Source organism: Camelus dromedarius, chromosome 8 (assembly GCF_036321535.1).
Source record: "Camelus dromedarius isolate mCamDro1 chromosome 8, mCamDro1.pat, whole genome shotgun sequence".
Lineage (NCBI taxonomy): Eukaryota > Metazoa > Chordata > Mammalia > Artiodactyla > Camelidae > Camelus > Camelus dromedarius.
The window spans coordinates 67,308,315-67,327,227 of NC_087443.1; the positions used below are offsets into that span (position 1 = coordinate 67,308,315).

The following is an 18,913-nucleotide window of genomic DNA, read 5'->3' on the forward strand; positions in this document are numbered from 1 at the left end:
CACAATCAAGGGCAGGATACCCTTGAAAGCCCAAAGTCCATCTTTATGAGTTCAGAAAGCACCAGACAACTCGTGGTGGACTTTAGTAGCTGGATCTCACACCGGCCTCCCAGCAGGACCCCAGCCCTCCCTCTCCTCCCAGGGCTCTTCCCCTAGCACGAGCTAAACTCAGGGAAAGGCCCTGCCATACCTGACAGCTTCCTGAGAGCTGTGGTACTGAAGAAGAGAAAGCAAAAGGGACCCACTTCAGGATTTCTGTAGGGCATAGACCGAGTAATCCATGCGCCTTTCTCCCCGGGGATCCACAAACACGGGCCGGTGATTCCTGGAGAGGAGATTGGTCACGGTGAGGACAGAGAAGGACTCGTGGATCAAAACAGCAGCCTGCGGATTGATATTTGCAGATCTCCCTCCCTGGCAGCCACTGAAAGCCGGCAGTGAGGTTTTTGTCATTTCAGGGAATCTGACAGACGATGGTCAGGAAGGAGAGTGAGAAAAAGAGAGAGTGCAGAAGTGGTGCCCTGGTGCGGCTCAAGGGCCACATTGGGCAGGCGGATGTATTTTGTTTAGGCCTCTACCCAGGAGGCTCATTCGGCATTAAAAAAAAAAAAGAAAGAAAGAAAGAAAGAAAGAAAGAAAGGTTAAGTAGTTTCCACCTAATTTCACATAAAACCCAAGATTTATGCTTCCCTGGGAAAATCGGATGTGACAAAAGAAGGCCAAAGGACATGGCAGCACTTGGGTGGGGCTGCCCCTCCTCCCAGCCCGTACCGTTCTCCTCACCTCGCGTCCTCCCCGCGCTGCGGAGCCCCGAGCACTAGGTTGCAAGCTTTGTTCTCAGCGCGGGCCCTTCCTTCCCGGTCTTAGTTTGTGCTCGGCTCGGCGCTCAGGCCTGGCCCGGGTGCGTTCCCCAGTCTTGCTCGGAATGTGCCCTATCCCATGCACGAAGGACGCATCGGAGATCACGGAAGAGTAACGCACTGCAGGTCCCACACCCCAGACTAGGACCCGAGGTCCGACATAGGACTCATTGACCATTTGTTCCCACTGAGGACAGGACACAAAATTACCATTCGTAAGCACCGGGCACTGCGGGATGCAGTGACTTCACACGTCACATCCAGTGGACCCTGCGGGGGAGGCACCATCTCTCACTCTTAACAAGCAGGGCTCCAAAGCGCAAGGTGCCCTGAGTTCCCACAGGACCTCAAGGCCGTGTTCTTCCCAGCACCGCTCGCGGCCTCGCTGTGCGCACGCGCACTGGCGTCCCGGACGTGGGGCTTGAGTTTGCGCAGGGGCGGCGGCGGCAGCGCAGCGAATGCAAAAACCAGGATAGAACAAGGAAGTAGACGTGGCAGAGGGAATGAAACTGAGAGCGGGGAGGCGGACTCCCGCACCTCCTCCTCTTTTTCAGCAAACGCTTCAGGGTCAGGAAGAAAAGAAGGGAGAAAAGCAGGTTAACATTTGCACTTGGAAAAGGTATGGGTGGGGTCATTGTGAGCTGACCCTATGAACGCCCCAAAGAGCAGGACTTGGCTGTCCTCTTTACATTTTAGGACAAAGTTTAAGAGAATGAAAAGCCAAAGAAAAGATAAATAGTTGCTGTTTAATGAGCACGTACTATATGCCAAGCACTTGACTATTAATTACTCCTCAGTGTTACACAGCGGGGAAGAATAAGAGCCCTGGAAAAAGGCAGCCCTTGTTTGGAATTCGGCCTCCAGCATCTAGTAATTTTGTGACCTTGGGCGAGTACATAACCTTTCTACCCTGAGTTCACCACCTCTATGGTATATTACAACTAGTAATAGCACCACCTCATGGGTAGTGTGAGGATTAAATGAGAGCACACAGAATCTCTTGGCACGGAGCTTGGTATAAGGTAAGCCCTCTGCAAATGCTGCTTTTTATTATTTACTATCATTAGATATGACAGGAGATATTATCTCTGTCTTACAAAATAGAAAGCTGAAGTACAGCAAGCTGATAGCTCTTGGCCAGCTCCCGGGGTGATTTCAAAACAGTTTGCTTCCAAGTCTCTGCTCACCCCGACAAGAAAAATAAAATAGGACCAGCCCCATCTTTAGAGGCTGATGGTCCCAGCTCAGGCCCAGCATTGCCTCAGGGAGAATGCAGGTTGAGAAAGGATCATGGCAGGGACCTCCGGAGGCCGATCTCACCTTCTTGAGTTTTATTTTTGGTGGATTCAGTTTGAAAGGAACTGTAGGACAGACTTTTCAGGGTGGGGGAAAAGGTACCCTAGAGGCCCCCCACCCCCCACCTGGTGTGGGTAGCCTTCTGGACAGAGCAGGAAGAGCAGCTGGGAGGTTTCACCTCAACCACCCCTTCCGGAAGACCAGAATCTCCATGAGCAAGAGGAATTCTGTGATCACATGCCCAGCATCTCCAAGCCCCACAGACTGAAGCAGCCGGCCTGAGTTCTGAAAACCCACCGTCGTCAAACCACTTACCCCGAAAGGCAGTCTGATTGGAGCCTTTCAGAGTGAGGACCAGCTGCCGCCAATCACGGAAATCCCTTCCGGCCTTTATCATCTCCTTCACCGTCTGAGCATACAGCAGGACCGCATCACAAAGGTAGGCAGAGTAGCGGCTCACCTTCGATGAGGGAAGCAAAAGCAGATTTTAAAAGGCCCACGGCCTCCTACGTCGCAGTCTGGGCTCAGTTAGACGGACTCTTTCTCCATCCTCTTAATAGTGTAACATAACACACGTTCTCCATCATTCCACAGAGAAAGGAGGGCCCTTCACCTGTCTGGGCCTGTGCTATTAAACCTAGATAACACAGTCTGCACTTTTCCTCTTTATGTCTCATTTTATCGATTAGATTACATGATCCTTTGGGTCAGGAACAGCTTTTTAGGCCATAAGCAGGAGGAAATATGGCTTAATTGAAAGAAGGTAGATTTTGGGGCCAGGCTGGCCCTGCTGCTTACTCACTGTGAGACTTGGGTGTATATTTCAGAAACACTCTGAATCTCAGCTCAGTCATTTATAAGATGGGGATAAAGCCACTGTTGTGGTGATTATAAAGATAGTTCAATGAGGAAGAATAGGTATGGTACCTAGTGCACCACCCAGCACATAGTAGGTCTTCAAAACTTCATTTAATCAACACAAATGCAAGTGCCTACTAAGTGCTAAGCACTGTTCCCTCCTTGGAACCTGGTACAGAAGGGACACCTAGTAGATGACTCCCCAGATATTCATTGATGGATCATCTCTTCTTATGTGTTGGGACCCACAATTGGCCACCTCATTCCTAATGGAATCCCTGTCATCAATGGCCTGTCACCTTCAGGCTCAGCTTGGCCCCATTCTGAAAGTAGCTCCAGCTCTGACCAATGGTCTGTCTATAAAAAAATTTTCTGTGGGAATCAGACACTTTGCCCCATCATCCCACACATACTAGAACCACCACTGGCTGATCATCTCTCTCCTGGCTGCCTTCTCCCCATCCCAGACCATCTGCTTGCCTCTACCTGCCCCAGCTCTGCACCTCTGACTATTCCATTCTGGTTCTTGGTTCCAGCTGGGAAAGGAAATTGTCATGGTCTGAGTGCCCACCATTATCTGTTCTGTTCCTTCCACGTACTGTGTTATTAGATATTCAAAACCACAGCCTGGAAGGCAGATGTCATTATTAGTCTCAGTTTTTGGGTAAAGAGTCTGAGATGGAGGGTGGTTAAACAAATCACCCCCAAGGTCCCACACTTTGTAAACAGCAGAACTAGAATGGAAGCCCGGGTGTCTGACTCTAAAGGCCACCTGACTTCTCATCTAATAACCTCTGTCCTCTTTGTGGACTTGGTGCAGATTTACAGGACCTCACCAGACCTCTGTGTGTGTGTTAGGAGTGTGGGGAGTGGAAGAAGAAGAGGAGAAATAAGAGGGAAAAAGTGAAGGCCAAACACAGATATCCTCAAGGAAGCGGGGAGGACACATGTTCAGGAGGACCCCTGTCAGACCTCTTCCTCTGTGGAGATGGGGCTGTGGAAGGGCAGCTCCCTCAGCCTTCGGTAGACTTGCTCTCGGAAGCTTTCATCTCCAGGGCCTTCTCCATAGGAGCTGGCTGTGATAAACACTGCCTCATAGACTGTGGGGAAGTGCGTCACCTTCTGGTCTGTCAATACTTCCTTCCAAAATCCGTCCTGAAAAGTAATGAAATAAAGGTAGCCGTTCTGTAGGACATACCCTGAACAAGGGAACTTTGTCAAAACAACATTGAATTTGAATTTCTACATTCTAACCCTTGGAAATACAATGGCTCTGGAAGGCGTGCCAGGCCAAGTCTGTGTTTTTTTCCTTAGCGTGGAAGCAATGGGAAAGGAAATCCAAAAAGTCAGTCAATAAGAAAAGCTTACCTGGGGCATTAAGCAGCTAAGATGCAGGAAACTTACCTTTTAACAATGGATGGCAGAAACCTGAAAAACTTAGGATTATCGATTCTCCATTTTCTGCTTGTGGCTTAGGTGGTTTTATTTTTTTTTATTATCATTATTACCTATGTTATTACTGTTATGAAAGTAATACCCCCTTATTGTGTGTACACATGTGAAAGACAGTAAGATCTGCCCCAGTCTCCCGGTTGCTGCCTCCTGTTTGCTCTGAGAGGTATCTGAATGTTCTAGACGTGCAAAGAGGGGTGTCGGAGTGAGTGTGCTTTTTGTAAAGGGTACCGCACGATGATGCTGTTGTGCAGCTTGATTGTCTCAACTTAAGCCTATACTGAGAACATCTTAGGGAATGAATTTAAAGCAGCACGAATTCCATTGCCTGGACATGGTGTGGTCTATTTGTAGTCCTATATTTTTTCTGCACTATCGGCCAGTTGATACTTGATCATCAGGGTTTGGGGAGAAAGTGATGAGGGAGTAGGAAGGGTTTCCACTGTCACTCCTTCTCATCCTTCTCATCTGTCTGAAGGCAGAGGTGAGAGGACACGTGAAGAGGAAGGGTAGACAGCAATGAACAGGGAAGGTAGGAGGGTGTCCTGGAAAGTCTGGTATAGGATTAGAATTCCAACTGGTTGCCCACTTGGGCCACTGAGACACTTTTGGCCGTCTGAAACCCTTTGTGATAAAAGTTATTATGCTGGAACGTTATTATGCATCTTCCTGTCCTCCCTTTTGCCCCATTCCTGTTTTTCAGGATCCTATAAAACAAGTTCCTTTTAAAAAGATAAAACCGCTGGAAAAATTATGCAGTGTGTCCATGACTAATGCAAGGGGCTTTTTTTTTTTTAGAAGCCTGCTGGTGTAGTGTGGTGGTTAAATGTATAGACACTAAGGCCAGCCCTCCTGATTTGACTGCTAAGTCTCCCTCATACTAGTTGTGTGGTTTTGGGCAAATTATTTTACGTCTCAGGGCCTCAGTTTCCTCATCTGCAAAGCAAGGAAAATAAAAGCATCTCCCCACAGGGTGGTGTGAGCTGAAATGGGTTTTAGTATATCACGTGCTCACAGTGAGGCCCAGGACCCAGTACACACTCCACAAGGCAGCACCTCTGGGGCAAAGGGCCCCATCCCAGAGTCCAAAAGACCCAGTTTGGAAGACCAGCTGTGTCACTTAGGGATTCTGAGATCTTGGGTGAGGTTCCTTATTTATCTAAGCCTCAATTTTTTCATCTGTAAGTTGGAATGCTAATAATCTCTACCTTACAAGGCTGTTGGAAATATCGACTACAGTGATGCATGTAGATACTGCATGGACTGTCTGCCTCTTCGGGCTGCTGGGAAAATCTAGCACATGGGTGTATGTACAGTGTATCACTCGGTACTCATAGGAGGTACCTAGTACATTTCAGCCATCCCTGTCATTCCGGAAAGAACCAAACCACCTGCAAGTTGCCTCATTGAACCAGTGTGTGGGCCTCTCCAGGCCTTTGTTGGGGCTCAAACTAAGGTGGCTGTGGAAGAAAAGGAAGTAAGAGCTATTTGTGTTTGAGAGCCTTTGGGGAGGTCTCAGCTACCCTGCATGAGTGACAGTTCTTCCTCAACTGGTATTTGCTGACATTGACTACAGAGGGCCAGACTCCAGAGCCAGCAGCCTGGTTCAAGGCCTGGCTCCCCTCTCAGTAACTATGCAAAGGAACTCTGATTAAGTGCTTTCAGCTCAGCCTCAGAATCCGATCTTAAGATGAGGACACACGATTGGCTGCCCTCTAGGCTTGTAGTGAGTATTCAGTGAGCTAATGCATCCGGCATGTTGCCAGTGCTTTGTACCTATTACCTCTTACTGCGGGGGCCATTTAGGGGCCATCGGCACCCACCTCCAACTGCTGCAAAATGATGAAGACGAATTCCCCAGTGTGGAGTCCCAGGTTCTCTGCAGCCAGCAGAATCATTTTGGCATCTTCTTAGCTGCAGATTAAGATGATAACTAAAAGAGAAAACAGTCAGCCAACAGGACATTGTCACATGCACACCTCTGTGCACATGCACACGCACGCACATGTTTTAAAGTCTAGCCTGAAGCCTCTGCAAATGAGACATGAGCTTTTTCTTTCCTTGAGCATGCTTTCCTAGGAAACAGGAATGCCTAAGCTGTTCCCTGAGCATATACTTCTCAAACCATGCCGGGAATATACACATGGGCAGATTTTGCCCTGCAGAACTGAAGTCTTTGCTGTGGCTCTTTCCCCAAGTACAAATTGAAAGAGTCTGAGACCACGTCTATGCTCTAGTTTCTTCATTTAATTGACTCACAGCAGCAGGTCTGGCTAGTGACTCATCATCAGGTCAGAGGAGCTGGCAGAGGACCTGGAATCGGGCACGTTCAGACTGTCTGCTTTGGGGCAGGGGGGGCAAGAAGTGGGCCGTGGTGTTTTTCTTCCGTCTAAACACGTCAGCATGGATTTTCAGGACACACAAATGAAATAGCGATTGATTTTTTTAAGTGAGATAAATTGAATTCTATTTATCTGAGCTCCAAACAGGTGCCAGGCAATGTGCTAAGCACAGGATACAGCAGTGAGCAAAAGAGAGGGCCCTCGTTCTCAGGAAGCCGACAGTCAGACAGACAATATACAAGTGAAGAGAGTGAAGAGATCATTCAAGATTCTAATTATGAAGGGGGAAAAGAAACTGTGATATTAACGTGGGGTCGGGGGGCAGCTCCACATGGAGAAGTCAACAAAGGCCCCTCGGAGGAGGTGGGCTCTGGGCTGAGTCTGGAGAGATCAGAGGAAGCCTCCTGTGGAAAGAGCACTGTTGGGGGTGCGAGGTGGGATTGCAGGTGGCACTCCAGGCCAAGGGATCAGCATGTCTCAAAGACCCAAGGCCAGAAGGAGCTTAGCTTATCTGAAGAACGGAATTAGTTACTAATTCATGCTAAAAAGAAAGTAGAGCCTTATAAGCACCACAACGAAAATGTTCACTCCCATATGTTGATCAGTGACTGTGTCCAGCACTTTCTAGGCATGACCTTATTTAATCCTCACTGTTCTGTGAGGTAGGCAACATTAGAGTGAGTGATGAGTCCGTGTACAACAGCACCAAGTCCAAACAATCAACAAGTTAGTTCATGAACATCAACAAGTTAGTGAGTGAACTAATGATATTGATTTGAAAGGTTTTCCTTAAAGAGAATGGTCTAATTGCATCTCAAAGAAATGATACCCTAGACCTACATAGTTATCCTTTATCACACTTAGTAGGAACTCAGTAAAGGAGCGCTCTAAATGGGTGTGTCATTGCTTAAGTCAGGATCTCAAGACTAGGATTCTGGTGAGGGTAGAGCACATGCTTAGCTTGCATCTGGTCCTGGGTTCAATCCCCAGTACCTCTGTTAAAATACATATGTATCGTCTTATAATAATGCCATCCAAGTCAAGAGATTCAAGTCTATACCATCATCTTTAAGACCACCCTTTCCAATGGATTCTGGGTGACAGGAGTTACAGGTGTTTTTTTCCTCTCTTTGCTTAATTTTCGCATTTTTTATCTTCATGTCTTTGCAACAAGGAAGAAAAGTGAAAATTTTAATTAAAAGTGAACTCTACAGACTTGCATTTGCAGAGTGAAAGCACAGGGGGTTAAACTTATGCTGTCTGAATTCCCAGATCGGGAGCACTTCACGCTGGTCTGGGCCCTCACACTTACAGGCACACGGCCTACCCCTGTGGGACCTAACTATTCTCTGCTGAGCTCAGCTCCTTCTATTTCTCCATTGGCCTCAGAGGGAGAGAGAGACAGAGATGTGGTGTTCCAGGCAATGGTGATCATCAGCTGGAAACCGCTGCCATGGTAACAGGCCTACCCACTTTGTGCAAAGTGCTTGATTGGCTGGAGTAGCAAAGTTGGAGGTTAAAACCCACTTACTGAGATTGGTAGGGACTGTGGCTGCTGGAGAGGGCGCGCTGTTCTCCCCTTTGCTTCTCCAGCTCCGCTCTCTTCTAGGAGCTTCTTATGCCTGCAAGTTACTAGTCCGTGGTGGTTGATGGGGGAAGCCACGTTGTCTCATCCCACGATGCTTTGGAACAAAAGAGATCTGTGCTTGGTTCCCAGAGGTGCAGAGCTCGGTTCCCTCGGTCAGTGGGCCTAGCACTTTGATTCCTACATACTTTATCCCATCTCTGTTTCCTAAAAAGATAATTACAGAGGATTCTTTCTTCCCAATTTATAGTTTTCTCACTGCTGACCAGCTGGGCCATAAACCGGGTATAGGGCCAGCTGTTCGGCATCTGAGATCAGATAAGATTAGCCGTATCCAGGGTGATGGAGCTGTTTTCCTCCCTTCCTACTTCCCCTTCCCTCCCTCCAATTTGTAAATCTGTATGTGGCCTGATCATATTTAGAGAAAAAGTAAAGATTTGGAACAATGTGGGTTGGAACTTCTCCAAAAAGCGAGAAGCAGAAAAAGATGTTTGGCGCACTTGGAATGCAGTGAGGTGAGCCTGGCATCGCCTTCAGGGAAGGGCAAAGGGGGAGGCAGCCGTCACTCCTGCCTTCACACTCACACCTTCCTCATCTGGGAAGAGTCATCAGCCTCAGGCTTCCGGAGTGAATGGCTGTATCTGAGCCTCCGTGTTCTCATCTATGAAGTGGGAAGGTGGTCGAGAGCAAAGACTTCTGACCTTACTAGCTTCCTGCCCTAAAATCCTAGGACTCTGGTGCATTTACACCCAAGCAAGTACTCCATGCTCGGTGATGGCAACAAATTTCTTTCCAGGTCTCTCTGACAGGTTCCCCAGGGGAGCATTCCTGAAGGTCTACCAACCACCCCAGAGGTAAGAACAAGTTAAAGGAGGCTGTTACCTGTCAGGGAGTGAACTTCAAACTGCCCTGCTGTGTTCTCAGCTCTTGCAAATAGTTATGATGCAGGCATTTAGAAAAAAGCTCCTAGTAAGTAAATGTTTGAAGAGCCATAGGAAAGTAAATGTTGAACTTGTACAAAGAGAGAGACTGTGTTTCTTAGAACTGCACAGAGCAAATTCCTTGGATCCAAAGGTGCTCCTCTAGGTAACTATGCACATTCTATTCCTAGAAGGCTGAGGATGGGCCACTGACCTTGGCTTACTTTTTTTTTTTTCATTTTCACATTCTTTTTCACCATAAGTTACTACAAGATATTGAATATAGTTTCCTGTGTTATACAGTGTGAATTTGTTGCTTATCTATTTTATATATATTAATTAGTATCTGCATATCTAAAAATCCCAATTTATCCCTTCCCACACCTTTCTCCCCCATAACCATAAGTTTGTTTTCTATATCTGTCAGTCTGTTTCTGTTTTGTAGAGAAGTTCATTTGTCTTTTTTTTTTTAGATTCCACATATAAGTGATATCATATGGTATTTTTCTTTCTCTGTCTGACTTACTTCACTTAGAGTGATGATCTCCAGGTCCATCCATGTTGCTGCAAATGACATTATTTTATTATTTTTTATGGCTGAGTAGTATTCCATTGTATAAATATACCAAAACTTCTTTATCCAGTCCTCTGATGATGGACATTTAGGTTGTTTCCATGTCTTGGCTATTGTAAATAGTGCTGCTATGAACATTGAGGTGCAAGTATCTTTTTGAATTAAGGTTCCTTCTGGATATATGCCCAGGAGTGGGATTGCTGGATCCTATGGCAAGTCTATTTTTAGTCTTTTGAGGAATCTCCATACTGTTTTCCATAATGGCTGCACCAAACTGCATTCCCACCAGCAGTGTAGGAGAGTTCCCTTTTCTCCACACCTTCTCCAGCATTTATCATTTGTGGAGTTTTTAATGATGGCCATTCCGACTGATGTGTGATGATACCTCATTGTAGTTTTGATTTGCATTTCTCTGATAATTAGTGATATTGAGCATTTTTTTTCATGTGCCTATTGGCCTTTTATATGTCTTCATTGGAGAATTGCTTGTTTTTAGGTTTTCTGCCCATTTTTGGATTGGTTTTTTTTTTTATTATAAAGTTGTATGACCTTGGCTTTCTGATGAGGACACGCTGCTTGTTATGAAAAGGTTTATGTGAGGGAGGAGATTCCTCCCTACTGAGGACACTGCCTGTCCCCTACGTACTTCAAGACCTTGACATTCATCCTGTGCTGCTGAAACAGACGCCTCCTCCAGCCTGGCACGTGTTGCTCTCTTTCACACCTGTTTTTACCAGGAAGGGGTTTTTGATGCCTGAGTGGTTGCTTTTGACAACCTGGAAATTCTCACCAGTCCTCTCAAGTTCTCTTCTGGCTACAGATATAATCTGAAGTGTAGCAGGTGGGTCTGGCCCAAAGGCCACATTTCCGATCTGCAGATTTATTTTGTGGGCTTGGATCCTGCCTCCCAGATGACTGCCCCCCAATTAACTTTCTCATGAAGAGCAGAAAGCTTCCAGAAACTTGCAGGGAAAGAGGCCCAGCTACCTGCTCAGTAACCACAGATACTATATGATCAACAGTGATGGAATGACTTTCCAAGCCACTTTCTGTCATATTTGAAGTGTTCCAAGAACACCTTGGTTGTCACAGTGTCCCATACACTGAACAAAGAATATGTCCCTGCCTTAATGTATCTTTCTCTGGTGATTACACATTTCCGACCCGTAAGAATGATGCGCTTCTCTGTCAGAGCCAACTGGGGGCCTGCGTGGCACCAAGCTTGTCGTCGGGGCAGTGGCTCTCTGGTGGGTAGTGTCTAAAACAAAGCAGGATGTCCCTCTGGCTTCTCCACCCTCTTCAGCTTCTTGTCCTGAGAGACCAGAACTCCTCCCACTTCCTGGTGTTTCCACTCTGGCTCTGCTCCTGTTAAAAGCCCCTAAATAGCTCTCCACCCAGGCCCTTGGTGTCGTTCTCCCCGGCTGTGAGCCCAGGGAACCGAGGATGAAAAGTGGATGATGTCTTTAAAGGCTTGGCGGGGGGAGGGGAGGTGTGGGCATCGCTCCCCCAAAGTGCTGATGTCCCAGAGTTCTCCCACACCCTCCCATCAGAGGCAGTGTCGCAGAACGGTGAGGAGCGCAGGTTTGGAAGGAGATTTCAGCTGGCTGGGACAAGTTTTGTACTGTCTGAACCAGGATTTCCTCATTTTTAATTACCCTGATGAGCTCATGTGAGGATTCGATGAAGTGATAGATGTTAAACACTCAGATGGTGCCTGACACGGAACAGCAGTCAGTGAACGGTAGCAGTTTTCTAATAAGGAACTATTGCTTCAGTCAGGAAGATCATGACCTCTGTTGAATGAATGCTGTGTGAACCCAACAGAACAAACTATTGCTGTTACAGAACCCAGAAGAACAGGTCAAAGATCACTGTCCTCAAGTTCACCCAGAAGTGTAACATGTTCACTGCGGACCCTGGATAACACCACCTTTCACTTGTATCCTCTAGGCATGAAGGCAGAGGACCTCTGGTCTAAATCCGTGTTGTCCAAGGAAAATAGAGTGTGAGCAACTGATGTAATTTTAAAATTCATTGCAGTGGGCACATTTAAAAGATTAAAAGAAATAAGTCAGATTACTTACCTAGTGAATCCAAATACAAGCATTTCAACATGTAATCAATATTTTAAAAAGTGAGATTTCTATGTTATTTTCTTCATATGAAATCTCCAGAATTTGTGTGTGTACTTTGTACTTACATCTTAGTGCAGACTTTATTTCAAGTGCTCAGTAGCCAGGTGTAGCTACTAGTTACAGAGCACGTCTAAACCTTCACTCTGAGGTGTGCATCTAATCTGATGGGAAATGGGGGGGGAGTTGTTGAAGATTCTGGAAATTCTGAGCTGACGCCTCTCTGGAGACCTTCACCCTTTCCATTTGATTCTTTTTGGGGGGGAGGGAGAGGTAATTAGGTTTATTTATTTATTTTTAAATGGAGGTACTAGAGATTGAACCCAGGACCTCATGCATGCTACGCATGCGCTTTTCCACTGAGCTCTACCCTCCCCCACCCCCATCTGATTCTTAAATGCTCTTGGGAAGCTCTTGCTGATAAAGGAACAAGTTTCACTTGTCACTGTGTTCCAGCCTTGTTGACATCATGACCCTGAGAATAACAGTATTTAGATGACACACTGAGTCCCCTAGATGAGGCTGGCCCTGAGCCCACCCAGCTCTGCGAGGGCTGAGGCATCAGTGATTCTCGGGCCACCAGTGAGCCACGGCTCTCTGGTTGGGAAGCTCAGATCGAAGTCTGCGAGACAGTCTGCTCTGCATGTGTTGTTTGGAAGAGGGAAGTAGAGGAGGAGTATCTGGGGTTGAGGGAAGCTTTTCATTCCAATCTGTGCAAGCACCATTCTTGTCAACCAAGTCCTCATGCTTAGGTAACACTTCCTTCCCACAGAGAGTGAGCAAGTGGCCTCAAGAGCTCAAGTGCCCCAGCTATTGCTGTCAGGGACTTGGGCTGAACAAAACAAGCTGCTCCAGACACTGAGCTCTGGGGTCAGCTTCTCCTCTGTGCACGGTGATGCCCCGAGGTGCAGGGCTGACAGCGGGGCCCCGAATAGCGCTGTGGCCGCTCTCAGCGCAGCAGACAGTGCAACAGGAAGAGCTGGGGGTTGCACCGCTAAAAGATGTGGTCCATTGCCCCCCTCCACCCCCACCCCACCTTCAGCGAGTGAAGCAAGCCTCTGTGTGGGAAATGAGCTCAGCGTCAAGAAGTGTGTCTAGGGAGGCCCTTCTGAAGAGGGAAAGGAGAGCTGTGGTTCCACCCTTGGTATCAGGCCCATGTGGCTGACATTGGGTTCTCCTTCCTCTAGAGCAACGTTCGTATTCTTTGAAATGTCAGTGAAGGATCCCAAGAGAAGTGCACACGTAAACAGCCAAGACTGCAAAGGGCTCATGGGATGAATCATCCTTAATCACAGATATGTGCTTGGATTCTGGACTTCAGACCCCCTGGGCTCAAAATCTGACCCTATGACTCTGCCACCTGTTAGCCACATGACTTGGGCAAGTTCATTTGACCCCTCTGAACTTCTCTTCTTCTGTAAAATGATGATAATAACTTCTTCATAGGGTTGCTGTGAGATTAAATGAGATATTGCACAGCTCAGTGCAGCGCGGCCACGTGGGAAGTGCTCAGCAACATTCACAATTGTGATCATCTTGAAGGCCTTCATGACACGAGAACCTAAGGCTGCTTCTCTGTGAGGTGTACTTTGAGTGCCATTAGCCTTTTGAAACATCAGATAACCAGGCAAGGGGTGGGAATGGAATTCTGATCATTGGAATGGCCAGTTACGGCACCCTTGTTAAGAGTCGAAGGAACTTCGTCCCTTCCTTTTCACATCTCAGGAGAAGGGTAAATTTCAAAGTCAGCTCTGCCATGTGGGAAGCTAAAGGTTGGTACATCCTAGCTTTGGTTTTGCCCACTTTCTGTCATCACAGCCTCTGCCCTGCTGTAGAGATAACTCTAGGGAGGAACAGCACCTCTCTTTCCTCTCTGATTCATCATTGCTGAGCCAACATGAGTAGATTCATAGTAGTAGTATATCTCTAGGACCCTGCTTCTCTTTCTTCTTGGGTCATGTTATATGACGTCTAAAGACTTGGACTAGCGGTCAAAACAGCCTCAGATCCTTCCTAAAGAAGTGCTCCCCATGCCCCACAGGTCCCAGCTACGCCACACTCTAGTGCTTTTCTTCCTCCTCCTCATCTCCACCTGTCTGCTTTGCCCTCACCCGGAATGCTGACCAGGAGCATTGTTGAGTAGCTGTTCCACAGTAACTGACTCCAATGAAACATTCTAAGGCAGAGGAGCCAGAGGTGCAAGATGAATCGTCTGGATTCTGAGGGCAGAGGTTTTATTAAAAGGAGAGATTCCACTTTTCCCTAGAAGGACTTCACGAAGGTTCAGTGATGTCTGGAATCTGGGAACACCCCAAAGATCTTTAAATCGCATTTGGTGCCCCGACTGCTTCGTGCCTCTCAGCCTGCTCTGACATCTCCTTTGCCATCGGTCGTGCTCCTGAAAGAAGGTCTCCTTTCCAGGATCAAGCTACAAATCACCCGGCTTTGCCAAATAGCCTGAAATTAGTTTTAAAGAAATGCTTGGCCCCATCATCATCATCATCTTCATAGGAAGGTAACGTACCTGCTTTGAGCTTCTATCTTTTCATCCGTATAAATCGTAACTTCCTGGTAGATTGACTGTTAGGACAGAATGAAATCCTTGTCATGGAGCCTGGGTATTGGCAGCCACCAAAGTTTTGGATGGTGAAAATGCTGCCCCCACATATATCGCCCAGGTGTGTTAAGAGTCAGTCTGGAAGTGTTTCATAAACTGGGAGGAGCTAGAGCAATGCACAGTGGCGCTGTGTGAAGTTGGCCTGCTGAGGTGTTTCACTGCTCTCAGAAACAGGGAAAACCTGGTTTCCGCTTCCAGAGAGCTGCCAGTCCTATCATAAGAGGTACCTGGGCTGTTTTGAGGCTGTCTTACAAAACTCTGGAATGTTAAACCCTTGATCAGGAGACGGCGTGCCTGCTGGGTTCTGGATTTCCCTCTCCTGCAAGATCAGTGCTTCATCTATCCAGCTGGTTCACCTTTCAGTGGGTCTCACGTGCCTTTGAGAATAAAGTTAAGGTTGTTAGATCAGGTGATGCCCCCTCCATACACACCCTCACGTGGGTTGTCTAGCTGGGATGCTGTCGGCTCTGATTTACACTTACATAAAGGAGAAGAGTGAGTGGCAATGCCCACCGGCTGCTGCCAAAGCACCTGGGACGTGGCCTTCCCACTGGCCTGAGTAACTCCTCTTACAGAACGCGTCATGAGTTCCGCTCTTTGTCAAGTTGTCCTCCCCACTGCAGGGTCACCATAGCCAAAGCTACCCCGTGCGCTGTTCCTTTAAGCAGTTCAGCAGTGGAGCCCACTGAGGACTGGGTGGCTGCTTGGGGCAGTGGCGCTCCTTGTTTGGTCCCAGAACCAGCAGCATCCACATCACCTGGAATTGTTAGAAATGCAGGTTCTCAGGCCCTAACCCAGTCCTGCTAAATCTGAAACTCTGGCACTGGCCCCGCAATCAGTGCCACACACTCTCCAGGGGATTATGATTATCACTGAAGTTTGGGAGCCACAGGCTTGGAGCATCTTGCTGTCTGGCAAGGGTGGCGCCTGCAGATCATTCGGTAGGTTGCTGCTTAACACAAGCTGACATTAACCCAATCAAGTGGGTCTCCTGCCCCCAGGTCTCACCGAACTGTATCTCCTTTAGCCACCTCTAGAAGCCTTTTCTTTCAGGTCCTAGGGCAGGACTAGGGCTCCATGGCAAGAAGTGACCTTCAGGAGTTGATGCACCTACAACCTGAATGAGAATCTGGCCGAACAAAACCTCTGTGTCAATGAGGTAGCCACTCTTCCCCGCGGAGTCAGCAGGAAGTGGTACTGACTTCTAATTTTGATGCAGACCATCTGACCAAATACAGTAAGAAGAAGCCTAACACAGCATTTCCATGAATTGCTACAGGCCTGATACTCAGAAGGTATCGAGGGTTTAAGGTCCGCTGGTGGTTGAAGGAACACTTACCAACAAGCCGCAGCACGTGGGGGCAAAGGCGCCGCGGTGGTTGTCTGGGGCTCCGGGTCAGGTTTTGCCTTGACTGCTAACTCACTGTGTGATTCTAGGTGATTTCTTTCACCTGGAAAGGCCTCCTTGGCCTTACCTGTAAAATAGAGGTTGCAAACGATCTCCTGAGGCTCTTGCACCTCCATCCAGCGTTTTTGTTTAGTGATGATGCATTGCAGGCTTAAAGATTTTGGACTTGAGAATGGTGACTAGTGACTTTAAAATGGAAAGACAGAGGAGGATAGGCTGGACAGTGATGCAGTAGCAACCCTGCCTCTGCCAGCACTTGCTAAGCCGTAGGTGGTGCAGGCTGTATCCATGATTCTGCCTGCATCCTAAATACGGCCCAGCCACGCTTGTCCCGCCATCTAGATTCTAGAGTGATTTGCCTTATTTGGTCGTCTTGGAGACATTCTGATTCTGGAGGAGTCACTTGCCCCTTCCAGGAGAAGGCTCATCTCTAAATGCAGACCTCTGCTTATCTGAATCTTAAAGTTATAGCTGGAGCTAGTCAGAGTGGCTTCTCATTTTTTCTCTCACCCTTAACTCAAGGAGCACTTTTTTCCTCTTGTTACCTAGACCTTCCTCTTCCTGTCACAATCTCAAGGATTCTGCCCAAAAAGCAGATGCAAAGCCCGGTCTGACCCCTTCCCTTCCCCCGAGGTACGGGCTTTATGAAAGCTTTTGCTTGTTAAATGTTAGCTTTCTGAGCTGAGGGCTCTCTCTTTTTCTTTCTCTAAAGCCCATTGCATAACAATCTCATGTTTTAACCTTCTGCCAAATCCTATACTTCTCACTGTTGGGGGTTACTACAAGTGTTTAAACAGGCAACTTCTACCTTTGAACCTCTATTGCAACAGGTTCAAAGGTTCTAGGAGAGCTGGTTAGCCGCTCAGGACAGTACGCATTGGCTTCAGCTGTGGCCCCATCTCTGGCACTGAGGAGAGGGCAGGGGTGCCTGAATGTGGTACTGAAACCAGCACAGCCAGCTGTGAGGGGTGGGTTTCCTGGACCCCGGAAGTGAAAGTATTCTCACCAGGTAAGCTCTAATTATGCTACCTGCTCTATAGTTTATGTATTGTGGGATAGCGGAGATGGGGGTGACTGGGGAGAAGAAAGTGGGACGTGTCTAATTTGCAGCCTAAGGCTGTTCTACAACGTGAAATAACATTTGGTTGAGTAGTAATCTCAGCTGACTTGCGCGAGAGGGAAACTAAAAATCAGCTGAAAAGAGGGTGGAGACATCGAAGGGATCTGAATGCTGGCAGGAGATGGGCTTGGAAGAAGAGTTGTTTATTTCACTAACTTCCAATAAAACAGACTTAAAAACTTTAAGAGTTATAGCTGAAGCCAGGATGTGGGTCTCCTTCATCTCCCATGTAGAAACTATATCAACGAGGGTGGGCATAGCTCAGTGGTCGGGTATGCACTTAGCATGAGTAGGTCTCAGGTTCAACTCCCAGCAACTCCATTAGAATGAATAAACCTAATGACCTTCCCCACCCAGAAGGAAGGAAAGAAGGAAAGAAAGAAAGAAAGAAAGTGGTGTCTGTATCAAAATAATTAGAAGAAAAAGAAAGAGAGAAAAAAAGATGTCTGTATCAGTACAATTAGACAGGCCATCCATCAGCTGCTGCTGGCGGAGATTCCCACTTGGAAGCGAAGCCTTGGCAGACTTCCTGTTCGGTGCTGGGGTCCATACTCGATGTGTGACACGCTCCCCTCATTGGCTCACCACCTCCTGTAGGTGGTATCGTTTCCATTTCATGGGTGAGTAATGTGCCTCTGGGCTATTGAAACAGCTCGGCCTTGGCAGCATAGCTGGGAGGAGGCGGGGCTAGAAGTTGAGTCCTGATCAGTAGGTCACTACAGTCTGCTGCATGATGGAGAATTCTTGGGTGTTGTGAAAACCTTCCAACACTCCTTCAAATCTTGGGGGTGTCCCTCGTGCAGGTAGGATTGAACAGGAATATAACTCTGCTCTATAGCTTTAGAATGACCCAGACCCTTCTGAGCTTGAGCATTTGATCCTGGAGGAAACCCATCTTCTTCTGGCCCTAAGCTCTTCGTCTGGTTGGTAAAAGAAGACAGCATTCAGGGAAGAGCCCAGCAGCGGCATTAGAGTGGCCGGGACTTGACACCCACCCTCTGCCCTCTGCTGAGGGAGCTGCCTCTTGGGGAGATGAGCTTGGAAACTAGGCAAAGCCAAGTGTTCCTCCAGCCATGAGATGACCCACAAGATGGAAAGGCCGGGGTGGGGGGACCCTCATCTTCCTTATTTCATCTTTTCCCATGTCTAAAGTGGGCTCCTGTGAGACCAAGGGGACTAGCTCTTATGTTCCCTCTCTGTGGCTTTCATAGTTAGAGGCTTTTAGGACCTACTCTGTGTAGAGAGAAGGAACCCTAATCTAACTCTAGGAAAGAGCCAGGCTCAGGATGGATTTACTGTGAGCCTCCTTGGAGGACCAAGGCTGGGGAAAGTTCTGCTTAATTCCAGGGCATCTGAGAGGTACGGGGAGGGGTTGAGGCAGAAATTTGAGACTGGAAGCTCCCACGCCCTTCTGTGGCCACAGCCTTAGGTGAATCCAACTACAGGCCCTGATGCCCTGTGGACCAATCCCCAAGACCCTTTTAGGGCATCTGCGCATTCGAAGCAGTTTTTATAATAATACCAAGAAGTTATTTGCCTTTCCCACTGTCATCATCTCACATGTGTCCAACGGAGTTTTCCAAATGCTCCAAGACATGCGATCACTCTGACAGCTAATGGCATATGTGCTTGCAGATTCTTGATTTTAAAATGTCCCACTTTTAATCTGGGAGAGGAGCAAGGTAGCAGAATACACTTTTAATTTCAAGTTTCTGGTATGAAAAGGATGAGCTGACATGTCAGAGGAGA

General features: G+C 47.6%; 1 protein-coding gene and 1 pseudogene across 1 annotated transcript in view; one reads left to right on the forward strand and one right to left on the reverse strand.

Annotated features, from left to right (window-relative positions):
• The window catches only part of LOC105091712 (guanylate cyclase 2G-like), a 40,148-nt pseudogene extending 24,927 nt beyond the window's left edge, over positions 1-15,221 (reverse strand).
• The window catches only part of ACSL5 (acyl-CoA synthetase long chain family member 5), a 65,404-nt gene that overhangs the window by 7,171 nt on the left and 39,320 nt on the right, over positions 1-18,913 (forward strand). The gene's annotated exons all lie outside the window — the stretch shown is intronic.